The sequence below is a fragment of the Callithrix jacchus genome, chromosome 20, assembly GCF_049354715.1.
Source record: "Callithrix jacchus isolate 240 chromosome 20, calJac240_pri, whole genome shotgun sequence".
Lineage (NCBI taxonomy): Eukaryota > Metazoa > Chordata > Mammalia > Primates > Cebidae > Callithrix > Callithrix jacchus.
Window position 1 is genome coordinate 31,464,482 of NC_133521.1, and position 19,466 is coordinate 31,483,947.

The following is a 19,466-nucleotide window of genomic DNA, read 5'->3' on the forward strand; positions in this document are numbered from 1 at the left end:
TCACGCCTGTAATCCCAGCACTTTGGGAGGCAGAGGCAGTCAGATTACCTGAAGTCGAGAGTTGGAGACCAACCTGACCAACATGCAGAAACCCTGTCTCTACTAAAAATACAAAAATTAGCCAGGTGTGGTGGCACATGCCTATAATCCCAGCTACTTGGGAGGCTGAGGCAGGAGAGTCGCTTGAAGGTGACTGGGAGGTGGAGGTTGCAGCGAGCCAAGATCATGCCATTGCACTCCAGCCTGGGCAACAAAAGACACCATGAACTGAAGCTTTCTTAATTCCATTCATTTAATCACTTTTCTAATTTGATTGGTTTTTTGCATGTGTATTTTTTTTATGTTTTGTTTTTTTTAGAGACCAGATCTTGCTCTGTAGCCCAGGCTGGAGCACAGTGGCACAATCATAGCCCAGTCTAATCTCAAATTCCTGTGCTCAAGGGATTCTGCAGCCTGAGCTTCTCAACTCACTAGGACTATAACCTCTCACCGACATGCCCAGCTAAATTTTATTTATTTTATTTTTTGTAGTGAAGGGGTCTTCCTATGTTGCCCAGGCTGATCTTGAACTCCTAGGCTCAAATGATCCCTTCACCTTGGCTCCCCAAAGCACTGGGATTACAAGTATGAGTCACCAGGCCTGGCCAACATCTAGATCATTTTTTTTTTCTTTTTTGAGACAAGGTCTATTTTTCTTTTCTGAGACAGGCTGGAGTGTGGTGGCTCAATCTTTACTCACTGAAGCCTTTGGCTCCAGGCCCAAGCTATCCTCCCATCTCAGCCTCCCGAGTAGCTGGGACTACAGGCACGTGCCACCACAACCAGCTAATTTTTTTTTTTTGAGACAGAGTCTCGCTCATTTTCCAGGCTAAAGTGCGATGGCACAATCTCAACTCACTGCAACCTCCGCCTCCCAGGTTCAAGAGATTCTTCTGCCTCAGCCTCCCAAGTTGCTGGGACTATAGGCATGCACCAGCAAACCCTGCTAATTTTTGTATTTTTAGTAGTGATGGGATTTCACCATATTGGCCAGGCTGGTCTCAAACTCCTGACCTCATGATCCACCCATCTTGGCCTGCCAAAGTGCTGGGATTACAGGCATGAGCCACTGAACCTGGCCCTCAGTTTTTAAGCTTTTTATAGAGACAAGTCCTCACTATATTGCTCAGGCTGTTCTCCAAATCCTGGGCTCAAGTGATCCTCCTACCTCACCCTCTTAAAGGGCTGGGATTACAGGAGTGAGCCACTGTGCTCTTGCTCTGACGATGCTGCAACAAATGTTCATCTCTATGTGGAACTTTGAACATATACAAATGAGATACTTCGTTAGAAAATAAATTCCTAGGCTGGGCATGGAGACTCACGCCTCTAATCCCAGCACCTTGGTAGGCTGAGGTGGGTGAATCATGAGGTCAGGAGTTCAAGACCAGTCTGGCCAAAATAGTGAAACCCCGTCTCTACTAAAAAAAAAAAAAGTAAAAAAAGTAAAAAATTAGCCAAGTGTAGTGGCATGTGCCTGTAATCCCAGCTACTCGGGAGGCAGAGGCAGGAGAATCACATGAATCTGGGACGCAGAGATTGCAGTGAGTGGAGATCACACCATTGCACTCCAGCCTGGGCGATAGTGCAAGACTCTATCTCAAACAAACAAACAAAAAAAGAAATTCCTAGGTCAAATGGTTTGTGCGTTTGTAATTTTGAAGATATTACCAAGTTGTTCTTAGAGGTGGCACAGATTTCCAGTTACACTAGCAGTGGATAAAAATGCCCCCACCAAAAAAAGAATGCCCCACACTCTTCCCAAGATAATTATCAAGCTTTTTGATCCTTGCCAATCTGATATGTGAAAAATGATATCTCAGTGTGGTGGTTTTCACCTGCATCTCTTTTATTAAGAGTAATTTGGCCAGGAGTGGTGGCCTGTAATCCCAACACTTTGGGAGGTCAAGGCAGGCAGATCATGAGGTCAGGAGTTCGAGACCAGCCTGGCCAACATGCTGAACCGCACCTCTAATAAAACTACAAAATTTAGCCTGGTTTGGTGGTGGGCGCCTGTAATCCCAGCTATTCTCCAGACTGAGGCAGGAGAATGGCTCGAACCTGGGAGGCAGAGGTTGCAGTGAGCCAAGATCTCACCACTGCACTCTAGCCTGGGTAACAGAGCAAGACTCCATCTTGAAAATAATAATAATAAGTGATGCTCAGCGGGGTATAATGACTCACACCTGTAATCCCAGCACTTGGGAGGGAGGCTAGTGGATCACTTGAAGTCAGGAGTTCAAGACTAGCCTGGCCAACATGGTGAAACTTCATCTCTACTAAAAATGTAAAAATTAGCCAGGTGTGGTGGCACATGCCTGTTGTCCCAGCTACTGGGACGGCTGAGGCAGGAGAATCGCTTGAACCCAGGAGGCAGAGTATGCAATGAGCCAAGATCACACCACTGCATTCTATCCAAAAGAAAAAAAAAAAGGCCAAGGAGGGCAGATCACGAGATGGAGATTGAAACCATCCTGGCTAACATGGTAAAACACCGTCTCTACTAAAAATACAATACAATAGCCGAGTGTGGTGGTACGTGCCTGTAGACCCAGCTACTAGGGAGCCTGAGGCAGGAGAATCACTTGAACCTGGGAGGCAGAGGTTGCAGTGAGCCAAGATTGTACTGCTGCACTCCAGCCTGGTGACAGACTGAGACTCTGCCTAAAAAAAAAAAAAAGAGTAACACTCTGGTCAGGTATGGTGGCTTTTGCCTATAATTCCAGCACTTTAGGAGGTCATAGTAGAAGGACCACTTTGAACCCAGGAGTCACAGACCAGCCTAGGTAACACAATCAGACTCTGTCTTTGCAAAAGAAAAAGAAGGCGAAGGAGAAAGAATTAGCCAAGCATGGTGGCGCGCCATGTAGCCCCAGCTACTGGGGAGGCTGAGGCAGGGGAATCACTTGAAACAAGGAGGCAGAGGTTGCAGTGAGCCAAGACTGCGCCACTGCACTCCAGCCTGGGCAACAGAGCGAGATTCTGTCTAAAAAATAAACAAATAAAAAGGAGAAGAAGAAAGAGGAGAGGAAAGGGAAGGAAAGGGGAAGGGGAAAAAATGATGCTCCCTTTGCATCCCATTGAGGTACAGAGTGGGGGAAAAAAAAAGAAGAGTGATGCTCTGAGAAAATAACAAGTGTTAGTGAAGATGTGGAGAAGTCAGAGCCCCATGTACTGTTGGTGGGAATGTAGAATGGTGCAGCAGCTATGGAAAACAGTATGGCGCTCCTCAAAAAAAACAAAAAAAAATTACTAGGTGTGGATGGGACAGGCAGGGCTTGTGAAAGGGTCAACATGTCTTTGGCTAGAGATTTATTACATCCATCTTTGGAAAAGGAAAAGAAAAATCAGAAAAGAAACTGTTAGTTCAAAGTCCAAATTCTTATTTTATGGGTGTTCAGATTGTCTCAAAATTACCATAGTTTTCAGCCATGCTCAGACAGTAGTTCTTTGCATGGGCTGTTCCACAGTATGAGCCTACAGAAGGAAAGGCCAGACTCACAGAGGGTGTTCACTTAGAGAAAAGCAACACAAATGTGCTGATCCACACCGCTTCCTAAATCTCTGTTATCTCACAGATAGCCTTATCATAAGTCTAGCAATTCTTTTTTTGTTATTATTTTTTAATATTTATTTTATTTATTTTTTTTAAGATGGGGTTTCAATGACGGCCAGGCTGGTCTTGAACTCCTGACCTCAGGTGATCCACCCACATCGGCCTCCCAAAGTGCTAGGATTACAGGCATGAGCCACCACACCCAGCCAAATCTAGCAATTCTAATTCATCTACCAAGATAATGTATTCCTAATTATGTCTGATTTTGTAATATATACAACAGTGGTCTATTTTGGTGTCAGTTTTTCAATAAAGTTTTTGATTATGGGCAAAAAACAAAAATCACTATATGATTTAGCAATTTCACTTGCTCTGTTGTCCAGGCTGCATGCAATGGCACAATCATGGCTCACTGCAGCCTGGATCCCCACCCAGGGTCAATTGACCCTTCTGCTTCAGCCTTGCAAGTATCTGGGACTACAGGCACACATCACCATGCCCGGTTAGTTTTTGCCCAGCCAAAAAATCATTTCATTATGGAAACTTCAAATATATCCAAAGATGAAAAAAATGTTATAATTAATTAACCCAGAGTAACCCACTCATCTCCTCTGTTTCCTTACTTTTTGTTTCTTTTTTTCTCTTTTTCTTTTTCTTTTTTTTTTAATTGAGACAGAGTTTCACTCTGTTGCCCAGGCTGGAATTCAATAGTGCAATTTTGGCTCATTGCAACCTCCACCTCCTGGGTTCAAGTGATTCTCCTGCCTCAGCTTCCCAAGTACCTGGGATTACAGGCACCTGCCATCATACCCAGCTAATTTTTGTATTTTTTTTTTTCACTACACCCAGTTAATTTTCTTTTCTAATTTTTGTAGTTTTAGTAGAGACGGGGTTTCACCATGTTGGCCAGGCTGGTCTCGAACTCCTGACCTCAGGTAATCCACCCGCCTCCCAAAGTGCTGGAATTACAGACATAAGCCACTGTGCCCGGCTGCTAATTTTTGTTTTTGTTTTTTTTTTTTTTGAGACAAAGTTTTGCTCTTGTTGCCCAGGCTGGAGTGCAATGGCTCAATCCCAACTAACCGCAGCCTCCGCCTCCCAGGTTGAAGTGATTCTCCTGCCTCAGCCTCCTGAGTAGCTGGGATTACAGTCACGTGCCACCATGCCCAGCTAATTTTGTAATTTTTTTTTTTTGAGATGGAGTTTTGCTCTTGTTACCTAAGCTGGAGTGCAATGGTGCAATCTTGGCTCACCGCAACCTCCGCTTCCTGGGTTCAGGCAATTCTCCTGCCTCAGCCTCCTTAGTAGCTGGGATTACAGGCACGCACCACCATGCCCAGCTAATTTGTTGTATTTTTAGTACAGACGGGGTTTCACCATGTTGACCAGGATGGTCTTGATTTCTTGACCTCATGATTCACCCGCTTCGGCCTTCCAAAGTGCTGGGATTACAGGCGTGAGCCACTGTGTGCCACCATGCCTGGCTTAATATTTGTATTTTTAGTAGAGACGGGGTTTCACCATGCTAGCCAAGCTGGTCTCGAACTCCTGACCTCAGGCAATCCACCTACCTCAGCCTCCCAAAGTGCTGAAATTACAGGCATGAGCCACCACACCTTGCTTTGTTTTCTTTTGAGAGGGAATCTTGCTCTGTCTCCCAGGCTGGAGTGCAGTGGCACGATCTCTGCTCACTGCAACCTCCGCCTCCTGGGTTTAAGCGATTCTCCTGCCTCAGCCTCCCGAGTAGCTGGCATTACAGACATGTATCACCAGCCCAGCTAATTTTTGTATTTTTAGTAGAGACAGGTTTCACCATATTGGTCAGGCCAGTCTCAAACTCCTGACCTCAAGTCATCTGCCGGCCTCAGCCTCCCAAAGTCCTAGGATTACAGGTGGGAGCCACCGCAACTGGCCTCATCTTCTATATTTATAAATTTAACCAACCTTGTTGTCTCCATACCTACACCCCAACCCTGGATTATTATTATCATTTTTTGAAACGGGGTCTCACTCTATAGCCCAGACTGGAGTACAGTGACAGGATCTTGGCTCACTGTACCCTCCACCTCTTGGGTCCCAGTTGAAGCAATTCTCTTGCCTCAGCCTCCAGAGTAGCTGGGATTACAGGAATGTGCCACCACACCCAGCTAATTTTTGTATTTTTTTTTCTTTTTTAAAGACGAGGTTTCACCATGTTGGTCAGGCTGGTCTTGAACTCCCAACCTTGTGATCCCCCTGCCTCGGCCTCCCAAAGTGCTGGGATTACAGGCGTGAGCCACCATGCCCGGCAACATTATTTTGAAGCAAAAATTGAGAACAGAACCTGTCTCAAAAAAAAAAAAGAGAGAAGACAATAAGAGTATTGAAAGGAGGAGCTCAAAGAGATATTTGTACACTCATGTTCATAGTAGTATTATTAGAAATAGCCAAGAGCTGCAAACAGCCCATCACTGACAGATGAATGAATAAAGAAAACGTGGTATGTACATATAATAGAGTATTATTCAGCTCTACAAAGGAAGGAAATTCTGACATATGCTACAACATGGATGAACCTCGTGGACATTATGCTAAGTAGAATACACTGGTCACAAGAGGACAAGTACTGTATGATTGCCCATTTCCTATTGGCTACTCAGTCATTTTCCTTTTACTGTTTTTGTTTGTTTGTTTGTTTGTTTTTTGAGACAAGGTCTTGCTCTGTCAAGCAGGCTAGAGTGCAGTGGCACAATCTCGGCTCACGGCAGCCTGGACTGGGACCTCGCAGGCTCAAGCGATCCTCACCTCATACCCTGCCAAGTTGTCTATTTGGTCATTTACTTACAGATTTGCGTCATTATTTTGTATTAGGGCCAGGTGTGTTGGCTCAAGCCTGTTATCCCAGCACTTTGGGAGCCTAAGGCAGTAGATCAGTAGAGGCCAGGAGTTCAAGACCAGCCTGGCCAATATGGTGCAACCCCAGCTCTACTAAAAATACAAAAATAAGCCAGGTATGTTGGTGTACACCCATAGAACCAGCTACCCGGGAATCTGAGGCAGGCTGTTGCCTAGGCTGGAAGGCAGTGGCGTGATCTTGGCTCACTGCAATCTCTGCCCCCAGGGTTCAAGTGATTCTCCTGCCTCAGCCTCCTGAGTAGCTGGGACTACAGGCGCCCGCCACGATGCCCAGGTAATTTTCGTATTTTTAGTAGAGATGGGGTTTCACCATGTTAGCCAGGCTGGTGTTGAACTCCTGACCTCAAGTGATCCACCCAGCTCGGCCTCCCAAAGTGCTGGGATTACAAGCATGAGCCTCCTCACCCAGCTAAAAAGACATTAAAAAAAAAAAAAAAAAAAAAAAAAAAAAAGCGGCCGGGCGCGGTGGCTCATGCCTATAATCCCAGCACTTTGGGAGGCTGAGGCAGACAGATCACGAGGTCAAGAGATCGAGACCATCCTGGTCAACAAGGTGAAACCCCGTCTCTACTAAAAATACAAAAATTAGCTGGGCATGGTGGTTCGCGCCTGTAGTCCCAGCTACTCGGGAGGCTGAGGCAGGAGAATTTCTTGAACTCAGAAGGTGGAGGTTGTGGTGAGCCGAGATGGTGCCATTGCACTTCAGTCTGGGTAACAACAGCGAAACTCCATCTCAAAAAAAAAAAGCAAACAAACAAACAAACAAAAAATGGCTGGCTGCAGTGGCTCATGCATGTAATCCCAGCACTTTGGGAGGCTAAGTTGGGTGGATCACCTGAGGTCAGGAATTCAACACCAGCCTGGCCAACATGGTGACACCCCATATCTACTAAAAATACAAAAATTAACCAGACATGGTTGTGCGTGCCTGTAACCCAGCCACATGGGAGGCTGAGGTAGGCGAATCATTTGAACCATTGCACTCCATCCTGAGCAACAAGAGCAAGATTCCATCACACACACAAAAAATAAGGTTTGGTCTGGTGGCTCATGGTGATCCCAGTTCTTTGGGAGGCCAAGGCAGGTGGATCATTTGAGGCCGGGATTTTGAGAACAGCCTGGGCAACGTTAATGGGATCCCTTCCCCACAAAAAAATTTTTAAAATTAGCTGGATGTGGTGGTGTACCCCTGTAGTCCCAGCTACTTGGGAAGCAGGGGTGGAGGATCTCTGGAGCCCAGAATGTCAAGGCTGCAGTGAGCTCAGATCCTGCTACTGCAGCCTGCCTGCTCAACAGAGCAAGATCCTATCTCTAAAAGTCCATACATTGCAATTGGTTTATCTGTCTTTTCTTTTCTTTTTTTCTTTCTTTCTTTTTTTTTTTTTCTTTTTTGAGTTTTGGCTGGGCTTGGTGGTGTATGCCTTGTAATCCCAGCACTTTGGGAGACCGAGGTGGGCAGATCACAAGGTCAGGAGTTCAAGACCAGCCTGACCAGCATGGTGAAACCCCGTCTCTTCTAAAGATATAAAAAACTAGACAGGCATGGTGGCGTGCGCCTGTAACCCCAGCTACTCGGCAGGCTGAGGCAGGAGAACCCAGGAGGCAGAGGTTGCGCCATTGCACTCCAGCCTGGGTGATGGGGCGAGACTCCATCTCAGGAAAAAAAAAAAAAAAAAAAAAAGGAGTTTTACTCTTGTTGCCCAGGCTGGAGTGCAATGGCACGATCTTTGCTCACTGCAACATCCGCCTCCAGGTTCAAGTGATTCTCCTGTCTCAGCCTCCTGATTAGCTGGGATTACAGGCATGCACCACCACATCTGGCTAATTTTGTAGTTTTAGTAGAGATGGGGTTTCATGTTGGTCAGGGTGGTCTCGAACTCCTGACCTCAGGTGATCCGCCTTCCTTGGCCTCCCAAAGTGCTAGGATTAAAGTGTGAGCCACCACGTCCAGCCTATACTTCTCTTTTTTACTTTTTTTTTTTTTTTTTTTGAGATGGAGTTTCACTGTTGTTACCCAGACTGGAGTGCAATGGCACAATCTCGGCTCACCGCATCCTCCGCCTTCTGGGTTCAAGCAATTCTCCTGCCTCAGCCTCCTGAGTAGCTGGGACTACAGGCGCGAACCACCATGCCCAGCTAATTTTTGTATTTTTAGTAGAGATGGGGTTTCACCTTGTTGACCAGGATGGTCGTGATCTCTTGTCCTCGTGATCCACCCGCCTCGGCCTCCCAAAGTGCTGGGATTATAGGTATGAGCCACCGCGCCCGTCCTCTTTTTTACTTTTATTATTATATTTTGAGACAGAGTCTCGCTTTGTCACCCAGGCTGGAGTACAGTGGCACAATCTTGGTGCACTGCAACCTCCGCTTCCCAGGTTCAACCAATTCTCCTGCCTTCTCTTCCCAAGCTGGGATTACAGGTGTTTGCCACCATGCCCGGCTAATTGTTGTATTTTTAGTAGAGACAGGGTTTTACCATGTTGTCCAGGCTGGTCTCAAATTGCTGACCTCAAGTGATCTGCTCACCTCAGCCTTCCAAAGTGCTGGGATTACAGGCATGAGCCTCCAAATCCTCCATGCCTAGCCAAACAAGACATTAAAAAAAAAAAGTGAGGCTTGGTGTGGTGGCTCATGGTAATACCAGAACTTTAGGAGGCCAAGGCAGGAGGTAACATAAGGAAACCCCCTCTCTAAAAAAAAGTATTAAAGTTAGCTGGATGTGGTGGTGCACACCTGTAGTTCCAGCTACTGTGGAGGCAGGGGCGGGAGGATCTCTTGAGCCCAGAAGGTTGAGGCTGCAGTGAGCTCAGATCCTGCTACTGTAGTCAAGCTTGGACAACAGAGCAAGATCCTATCTCTAAAAGTCCATATGTAGCAATGGTTGATATGTCTGTTTTTTATTTTTTAGACAGAGTCTTGCTGTGTTGCCTAGGTTGGAGGGCAATGGCATGATCTCAGCTCACTACAACCTCTACCTCCTGGGTTCAAGCAATTCTCTTGCCTCAGCCTCACAAGTAGCTGGAAATACAGGTATGTGCCACCACGCCTGGCTAATTTTTGTATTTTTAGTAGAGATGAGGGTTCATCATGTTGGCCAGGCTGGTCTTAAACTAACTCCTGACCTCAGGTGATCCGCCCACCTCAGCCTCCCAAAGTGCTGGGATTACAGGCATGAGCCACTGAGTGTGGCATATATATCTCTTTTTAATTTATAGACTCCCATCCATGTCTTAAAAAAAAAAATTGCAATGTGCTCATTGAAGAAACTGGGTCATGTGGTCTGTAGAGTTTCTTACCGTATTTTGTTGATTCCATACCACTGGTTTTGCTCAACATGTTCCTCTGATGACCGTATTCTCAAGTTACCAGACGCTGGCCGCTGTCAGATTTAGGGTGATTTCTTTTTTCAACAGTACTTGGAGAGTATTAAGTACTTTCATCAGGAGTCAATAATCTCTATCTCTTCAAATTACACAGGATCTCTTTTTCTTGATATTAGTAGCCATTGGTGATTTTTGCCTAGATTAATTAATTTATTAAGGGTAAACTTAACTTTGTTAGCAGAAAGTTCCCTAGTTTTCCTACACCATTTTTGGAAGACTCTCTGCTTCCCCTACACAGTTAAAAGACATCTTTACCATATCCCAAATTTGTTTCTTTCTATTTTTTATTTTATTATTATTATTTTTTAGATGGGGTTTCACCATGTTGGCAAGGATGGTCTCCATCTCTTGACCCCGTGATCCGTCCGCTTCAATCTCTCAAAGTGCTGGGATTACAGGCATGAGCCACTTTGCCTGGTTTTTTTTTTTTTTTTTTTGAGACAGAGTCTCACTTTGTCACTGATGCTGGAGTGAGTGCAGTGGTGTGATCTTGGCTCACGGCAACCTCTGCCTCCTAGATTCAAGTAATTCTCCTGCCTCAGCCCTCCGAGTAGCTGGGATTACCAGCACCTGCCTCCATGCCTGGTTAATTTTTGTATTTTTATTTTTATTTTTTATTGCATTTTAGGTTTTGGGGTACATGTGAAAAATATGTAAGATTGTTGCATAGGTACACACATGGCAGTGTGATTTGCTGCCTTCCTCCCCATTACCTATATCTGGCATTTCTTCCCATGCTATCTCTCCCCAACTCCCCACCTCCTCTATCCCCCCCATTTCCCCCTGACAGACCCCAGTGTGTGATGCTCCCCTCCCTGTGTCCATGTGTTCTCATTGTTCAACACCCACCTATGAGTGAGAACATGCAGTGTTTGATTTTCTGTTCTTGTGTCAGTTTGCTGAGAATGATAGTTTCCAGGTTCATCCATGTCTCTACAAAGGACACAAACTCATCGTTTTTGATTGCTGCATAGTATTCCATGGTGTATATGTGCCACATTTTCCTTGTCCAGTCTATCATCGATGGGCATTTGGGTTGGTTCCAGGTCTTTGCTATTGTAAACAGTGCTGCAATGAACATTCCTATGCATGTGTCCTTATAGTAGAACGATTTATAGTCCTTTGGATATATACCCAGTAATGGGATTGCTGGGTCAAATGGAATTTCTATATTTAGGTCCTTGAGGAATTACCACACTGTCTTCCACAATGGTTGAACTAATTTACACTCCCACCAACAGTGTAAAAGTGTTCCTATTTCTTCACATCCTCTCCAGCATCTGTTGCCTCCAGATTTTTTTTTTTTTTTTTTTGAGACGGAGTTTCGCTCTTGTTACCCAGACTGGAGTGCAATGGCACGATCTCGGCTCACCGCAACCTCCACCTTCTGGGTTCAGGCAATTCTCCTGCCTCAGCCTCCCGAGTAGCTGGGATTACAGGCACGTGCCACCATGCCTAGCTAATTTTTTGTATTTTTAGTAGAGACAGGGTTTCACCATGTTGACCAGGATGGTCTCGATCTCTTGACCTCGTGATCCACCCACCTCGGCCTCCCAAAGTGCTGGGATTATAGGCATGAGCCACCACGCCCGGCCATCTGGAGTTAATTTTAGTGTAAGGTGTCAGGAAGGGGTCCAGTCTCTGCTTTCTTCACATGGCTAGCCAGTTTTCCCAACACCATTTATTAAACAGGGAGTCCCTTCCCCATTGCTTGTTTTTGTTACATTTGTCAAAGATCAGATGGTTGTAGATGTGTGGTGTTGCCTCCAAAGTCTCTGTTCTGTTCCATTGGTCTATATCTGTTTTGGTACCAGTACCATGCTGTTTTGATTGCTGTAGCCTTGCAGTATAGTTTGAAGTCCGGTAGTGTGATGCCTTTAGCTTTGTTCATTTTGCTTAGAATTGACTTGGCTATGTGGGCTCTCTTTTGGGCTCGGGAGTCATGGGACTAGTTACTATGCCAGAGTCTGGTTCATTATCAGAATTAACCAGACAAATTGCTCCACCAATTAAGAACGGCCATGCACCAAACCCACAGAATCCAGAAAGAGCTATCAATCTGTCAATCCTGTCCGTGTCTGGAATTTTTGTATTTTTAGTAGAGAGAGGTTTCACTATGTTGGCCTGGCTGCTATCAGAACTCCTGGCCTCAAGTGATCCAACTGCCTTGGCCTCCCAAAGTGTTGGGATTACAGGTGTGAGCCACTATGCCTGGCCTAGCTGTGTTTTAAAGTGGATGAAGGAGTAGGGAAGGTGGCAAGCAGTGGTTCGGTAGAGTCAGGGACATGAAAAGTTGCAAAGGATTGGTCAGTGTACAGCTCTGTCCACTAACTGGTAATTGTCAAAGTTAGGATTCTATCCTCCCACAAAAAATGGGAGACAGAGGCCTTACACTTCAGGATGATGACATTCAAGGAGTGGCTGTCAGGTCTTTGAGAAAGACCCTCTAGAGTTGTAGATCATACTTACACATCTCAGAGGATCAGAGAAGGAACTCACAATTGTGAGCCCTTTTTAGTAAATGCCCTGATGAGAAAGTATAGTTGGAGCCTATGGTTGGCTGTTGTCTGGAACAGTCAATTCTTTTGGCAGTGGTGGGCTTTCTCAGGCAGGCATTTTGTTTCGTTTTGTTTTGAGACTGAGTCTCGCTCTATTGCCCAGGCTGGAGTGCAATGGCACCATCTCTCCTCACTGCAACCTCCACCTCCCGAGTTCAAGCAATTCTCCTGCCTCAGCCTCCTGAGTAGCTGGGACTATAGGCATGTACCACCACAACCAGCTACTTTTTTATTTCTAGAAGAGATGGGGTTTCAGCATGTTGGTCAGGCTGGTCTTGAACTCCTGACCTCAAGTGATCTGCCCACCTTGGCCTCCCAAAGTGCTGGGATTACAGGTGTGACCCAACACACCCAGACCAAGAGTCTGTATATGTTATGAGCCAAGATTGAGGCCTAGTTGAGAAGAGGGCTTAGGGGAGCCTATCTAGAGTTTGGTCAAGGAGTTTGGTCAGCTGACAGCTGGAAGAGTCTGGGTTCCTCCTGCTTGAGGGTGGTGCTTAATAAGCTTTCTTTTCAGCAGTTTGTAGCTGCAAGAACAGAATAATAGTAGTAAGAAGGGCTCACCTGGGTTAGAACGAGAACCATTCTTGGCTGGGTGCGGTGCTGGCACTTTGGGTGGCTGAGGTGGGCAGATCACTTGAGTTCAAGAATTCCAGACCAGCCTGGCCAACATAGTGAAACCCTGTCTCTATTAAAAATACAAAAATTAGCCAGGTGTGGTGACGCATGCCTGTAATTCCCGCTGCTCTGGAGGTTGATGCACAAGAATCACTTTAACCCAGGAGGCGGAGATTTTAGTGAGCCAAGATAGTGCCACTGCATTCCAGCCTGGGCGATGGAGAAAGATTCCGTCTCAAAACAAACAAAAATAATGAGAACCTTTCTCAGTACTTGACAAGCCAGGAATCTACCTCCCCAACTCTCACTTCCCTAGCCTGTCTTAGGTCACAGCCCACCCAGAGGTGAACTGACCTTGTCCTAGGGTTTGATATCACAAACCCTGGCTTGTATCCATAGCTTGGAAGGTAGCACCAGGTGTCCACCTTGCACAAGAAAAACCTTCCCAGCTTTAGGGGAAATTTCAAGGGTTAAGGCCTGGAACACCTGCAGACAGATGGCCCAAGTGGTATCTTCCTTTAAGGAGTGCACTGATTTATTTATTACTATTAAAGACAGCATTCCTGGCAGAGCATGGTGGCTCACATCTGTAATCCCAGCACTTTGGGATGCTTGAGCCCAGAAGTTTGAGACCAGCCTGGGCAACATGGCAAAACCTGGGCAACATGCTCTGGCAGAGCATGGTGGTTCATGCCTGTAATCCCGGCACTTTGGGAGGCCTAGGCGGGTGGATCATGAGGTCAGGAATTAGAGACCAGCCTGACCAACATGGTGAAACCCTATCTCTACTAAAATACAAAAATTAGCCAGGTGTGGTGGTGCACGCCTGTAACTACAGCTACTTAGGAGGCTGAGGCAGGAGAATCACTTGAACCTAAGAGGTGGGGGTTGCAGTGAGCCGAGATTGTGTTACAGCACTCCAGCCTGGGGGACAGAGCAAGATTCTGTGTCAAACAAACAAACATATAAACCCTATGTCTACAAAAATTAACCAGGTGTGGTGGCACATGCCTGTATTCAGTTCCAGCTACTCAGGAGGCTGAGGTGGGAGGATCTATTGAGCCTGGGAGGTCGAGGCTGCAGTGAGTTGTGATCTCCTCTCTGCACTCCAGCCTGGGTGACACTGAGACCTTGAGCAAAAACAAAGAGCATTCCTGTGTTAAACTGGACAGGACTGGGACCTTGCCTTTCTGAGTTTGGCGCTTCAGGGTCATTATTAATTATCCCACAGGAGGGCCATCCTTGAAAGAGAATACCAGTGTGCTAGCAGCAAACACCAACAGCAGAGGTTATCAGATTATCAAAGTAATAACTGGCAGCTTGAGCAACACCTGGAAACCGGGTAGCAATGCCAATTCTGGGCCCTGCCCTACAGCTAAAGAACCAGAAGCTGAGGGTAAGGGGCAGCAATCTGCATTTGAACAACCTCCCCAAGAGGATCCCATACACACCAAAAATTCAGAACCACTTCAGCCTCACTTCAGTCTGTTGGAGGGTGAAACTGCGTCTATCTGGAGTTTCTTAAGGTTTTGAACTAGGTGCGGAAGTTACAGGAAGGATGAGCTAAGAAAAGACATGGAAAATATTTAAAATGCATTCACTTTACCCTCAACAGTAGGAAGCTACGGGCATCTAAGAGAGAGCCTGCAATGGGGAGATGCCCCGGCAGGTGAGGAACCCACAGACACTCTGCCCACTTTCCCTCTTTTCCCATGTGGGCAACACGAAGTCCAGCGAGGCCAAACCCCCACCCACACCACTGATGGGGTCTTTCTCCCGTAGGCCCAGGGCACAGCGGCCCCACCGCAGCTCCGACTTGCAGAGACCAGGCGTGAAGCCAAGCTGGCCTCGGGTCGCGGCTCTTTGAGAACGCGAGTGGGAACAGAGCCCTCCGGCTGGGCTTGTCCGCAGCTGGCCACAGCAGCATCTGAGAGGCGTCCTGGGCTAGTATGCACCTCCCTGGGGACCCAGGTATCTGACCCGGCTTGGGGCGGTCTGCTCCAGCCGCCAGAGTCCTGCGTTCTAAGAAAGAAGATTTCCCATCCCCCTCCCTCTCCCCTCCTGAGCGGCGGACCCCTTGAGCCCTAGCGAAACTACAAAGCCCACAATCCCTGAGGTGCGCGCGCTATCTTCTGGGAGATGTAGTCCTGGACGCGGGACACCCCCAGGGGCCCAGCGCCGGCTGGACTTCATATTCCAGCATGCCTGCGCGCGTGCTGGGGGCGGAGGGAGGGAGAGACGGGGAGGATGTGAATAGGGTGGGGGCAGACGCCCCTGTCCCCCACCCTTCCCTTCAAGCCGGGCAGAGGTTGGGGGAGGGGCCGGGCTGAGGCGGCGGCGGCGGCGGCGGCGGCGGCGGCGGCGGCGGCGCTCCGGAGGGCTGGGTCGGGCAAGGGCGGGACTAGCCCACGGTCCGCGGACAAGAGAGCCGCGAGCTAACGGGTCTGGACGCCGGCTGCGACGGCTTTCTGCGCGGGCGGTGGCGGCGGCAGGAGCTGCGAGCATGGCCCGCGCGGCGCCGGGCGCTGACTGAGGTGCGCGGGCGGGATGAGGGCGGGCGGGATGAGGGCGGGCGGGATGCCGAGTGCCCAGGGCCCCTGGCTGCCCAGATCTCCCTGGCGCAGCCCAGCGGCCCAAACCGGCCGGGTCCCGCCCCGCAACTTCCCCCGGACTGGGGCGCCGGGCTCCCTCGCGTGGGTGCGGGTCCGCGCGCGTTGGCCTCAATCCGGATCCCCGCCTTCTGCTCTGCACGTCCAGCGGTTCCCAGCCTCCCGGAGTTCCCGCTCCGCTCCTTTGCCGTTAGCTCCGGGCCCCCAGCCCCGGGCCCCAGCCCCAGCCCTCAGAAGAGCTCCGTGCCCTGGTCCCGACTTCCAGTCCACTCCCTAGTTCGTACCCCCAACCCCTGGCGTTGCCGGCTTCTGCTCCACCTGGGCCTCTCTTGGCCAGAGCCTGTCTGCCCCATCAGCACCTCTCTCCTCTCTCCCCTGTGATCTTTCCCTTACCGGGCATTGCCCCCCTAGCCACCCTCGTGGCCCAGTTCTCATAGCTCGACTTTCCTACTTTGGGGAAACTGAGGCACGGCGTAAGCCAGAAACTTGGCCAATGCGCCAGTCCCGTGGAGGCTGGCCTGAACCAGGCTGGCTTTTAGGGAGAGAACTCTCCTCTCTCCTCTTCCTTCTCTGCCTTGGAATGGAAGTCATTTCTTCCCCCCGAGTCATTCCCCATTGACTGGACCAAACTTCCACCCCCTGCCACAGCTCTGGGCTGAGCTCACTTGAGTCACTTAGCTTCCTGCCCCTCCTGTTGCCCTTCCCTCCTTCGCATAGCCCACTCCTGGCCCTCTCTGCCTGTAGAGGAGTTACCACCCATTGCTTGCTTGCTTAAGTTAGCCTTTTGATTTCTCTTTTGTCAACTGCATCCATCTCTCTTCTCACATCTTGCCTCTTGCTTTAACTGCTGCCTAAAGGAGCAGAGGACTGAGTCAAAGGTGGTGTTGGGGAAATGGGCTAGAGAGGCTCTGGGGGCAGACAGGGGCCTGCGGCCTCTTTTCAGTCAAAGCCGATGGGGGTACAGGGCACTTTGGAGCCTCTGGCCAGTAACTTACACTCCCGCCTTGTCTTTGGGACGGATGTCTGGAAGCTGGTTGGCCACCCCTTCCTCTTACCTTGCCTGGTGGGCTCTGAAGCCCCTCCGAGGTGGAACGCATCGCTGGCCTTTAGGGAGATCGTGGCATAAGAGGAGTCTGGGAGACCACACCCCTAAGCATCATCTTGCTTCTGCTGCTAACTTTGGAGGGGTTGCCCTTTCAGGGAGGGATGCCTGCTGGCTGCCCTGATCTCTGGAGAAAGGCACAGAGTCTGTGGGCGGTGATCTCAAGTTTAGTCGTGGTGCTCAGGATTTAGAGGGAACGAGGGCTCAGAGAGGTGGCACAGACTTGCCTGTATAATTCAGTTTTTTGTTGTCTTCAGATTTTTTTTTTTGTGGAGGTGGGGGTGGTCATACATGCAACCCCAATCCCCAGTTTCCCAGTGGGATGGATGGAGGAAGGGAGGGATGGGAGGCTCCGGGAGTTCTGTGGGGTCCTGAAGGAGCAATCTTGATCTGAACCAGATGGTTCACTGCTTTAGCAACCCCTTCCTAGCCCTCCCCCTTGGCTGTGAATAGGATGCTTTTAACCTTGTAACTTGAGAATGGAGGAAGGGAGGCCAGGGGCCAACTGTCTGTGCGCATGTTTATGTCTGCCTCTGGGCACTTGCTTGCAAGCTTGCCAGGGGCCTGTGGGAGTGACCCTGCCTGGGAGTGCACTGTTGTGATGTGCTGTGGCATGCTGAGGGCTCCTGGGAACTTTCAGAGTGCAAATCCCAGATAAAATCAACCTTCTAAGAACCACAGGCTGTGGCCTCTGGGGAGCATTTCTACTCCAGCCAAGTGTCAGGGTAAGGACCATTTTTTTTTTTTTTTTTTTTTTTTTGAGACATAGTCTCAACTTGCCAGGCGCCAGGTTGGAGTGCAGTGGCACGATCTCGGCTCACTGCAACCTCCGCCTCCTGGGTTCAAACAATTCTCTGCCTCAGCCTCCTGAGTAGCTGGGACTACATACAGGCTCATGACACCACGCCCGGCTAATTTTTGTATTTTTAGTAGAGACGGGGTTTCACCATGTTGGCCAGGATGGTCTCGATCTCTTGACCTTGTGATCCTCCCGCCTCAGCCTCCCAAAGTGCTGGGATTACAGGCATGAGCCACCGTGCCTGGCCTAGGATCACTCTTCTTGAGAGGGCACCTGGGATTAAGGAGTCTGCAGTACCAGGATTGGGGATTCTGGGAGGCTAGGCAGCTTGGCTTTTCCGTCTCTTCATGACAAAAGAAGACCTGAGGGGTAGGGTCTGGGGAGAGGGGTTGGAAACAGATTCCTTTGTGTTGTTTTTATCACTTCCTGCCTTATTTTGGTGGCATTTGTGTACTTGATTTTGGCTCTCATTAGACTGTGGATGTTTTTTAAATGTGTCTTCATTTTCTGAAATACCACCACCTGGCTTGGTCCTTGTCACATAGTGGGTGTTCATTAAATGAGTTACGGCAGAAGGTCTCATGGTTACAGGTTTAGGGAAGGGTCCTTCACGCTTAACCGAGAGTCAGTCTCCTGGAGAGCTGGTTAAAGCACAGATTGCTGGGCACCATGCCAGAGTCTTGTGGTTTACTCTGGGTGAAGCCTATAATTTGCATCTCTCTCCAGCTCCCTGGGGCTAATACTTTGAGAACCACTAGTTTGGGGCCATTACAGTTGCTTGAGAGATTAATCCAGGCAGATGTAAAGTCTTTTTTTTTTTTTTTTTTTTTTTTTTTTAGTAGAGGCAGGTGTGTCCATATTGGCCAGGCTGGTCTTGTCTTGAACTCCTGACCTCAGGTGCTCCACCCGCCTCGGTCTCCCAAAGTGCTGGGATTACAGGCGTGAGCCACCGTGCCCAGCTACACGTAAAGTCTTAAGAGAGACCTTCTTCCACCTTACTTTCCTAGCAGGCTGTTCTGGCAGCTGCACTGGTTTGGCCTTTCTTTCACTCTGATGCTGCCCAGGGTTGGCAATGACTGGGGGACACTGCCCCACGGTTATTTGAAGGAAGGCTTCCTTTTTGAAGGAAGGCTCCACAACCAAGCAGGAAATTTAGGAGCCATGGCTTTGGAAAAAGGTGACTGTGTGGCCATACTGAAGCAAATTGCTGAGCCCGGCCCTCGTCTGCCCTGTGCCTGTTTCCCCAACCAAGCGAGTTGGGGTGCCTGCCAAGTGGAGTCCTGCCATGGCTGCGCACTGGACGGGATGCCTGGGAGTCTTTGAAATTCAGAAAAGCAGGAGGCATCACTTACATTGTGCTTTGCAAAGCATTTTCCAGCTGTTGTTTTACAGGTCAGTGGAACATTTATAAGGCAGATACAGACCCGGGTAGGGTTACTGAGGAACAGAGATCCACTGTGGGTCACACAGTGACCCTGGAACTCCTGCTTCTAACACCTACTGAGTGGCTGCTAAACCAGTTGCTGCTAATAGCTTGAATAATGGCTGCTGTTCATTGAGGGCTTGCTGCAAGCTGGGCATCATCCTAGGTGCTCTCAGGTGTTAGTGAATCCTTACAGGTTGGCGTTGTTGCTGCTGCTTTGTAGATGACGAACTGAGACAGAGAATTTAGGAGACTTGTCCAAACAGATAGCAGGAAGATCTGGGATTGAAACACATCTTTCTGATGCACACCCCTTGCTCTTAGTTCCTGCTCCTTGTCGTGCTCAGCAAACCTTAATTGTCCTTTGGGATTGTCTGCCCCCAAAAGTGGGCTTTTTTTTTTTTTTTTTTTTTTGGAGACAGAGTCTTGCTCTGTCCCCAGGCTGGAATGCCGTGGTGCAATCTCAGCTTACCACAACCTCTGC

The 19,466-nt window shown here is 48.6% G+C and overlaps 2 protein-coding genes across 6 annotated transcripts in view; one reads left to right on the forward strand and one right to left on the reverse strand.

Moving 5' to 3' along the window:
* Nucleotides 1-16,899, reverse strand: part of FCSK (fucose kinase) — a 45,370-nt gene extending 28,471 nt beyond the window's left edge. The window contains exon 1 of the mRNA XM_035282206.3: nt 16,714-16,899. The gene's annotated coding sequence lies outside the window, so the exon portion shown is untranslated. The remainder of the gene's footprint in view (nt 1-16,713) is intronic.
* Nucleotides 15,354-19,466, forward strand: part of ST3GAL2 (ST3 beta-galactoside alpha-2,3-sialyltransferase 2) — a 56,956-nt gene continuing 52,843 nt past the window's right edge. For all 5 annotated transcript variants that reach the window (XM_054248708.2, XM_035282210.3, XM_078357734.1 and 2 more), the window contains exon 1: nt 15,354-15,583. The gene's annotated coding sequence lies outside the window, so the exon portion shown is untranslated. The remainder of the gene's footprint in view (nt 15,584-19,466) is intronic.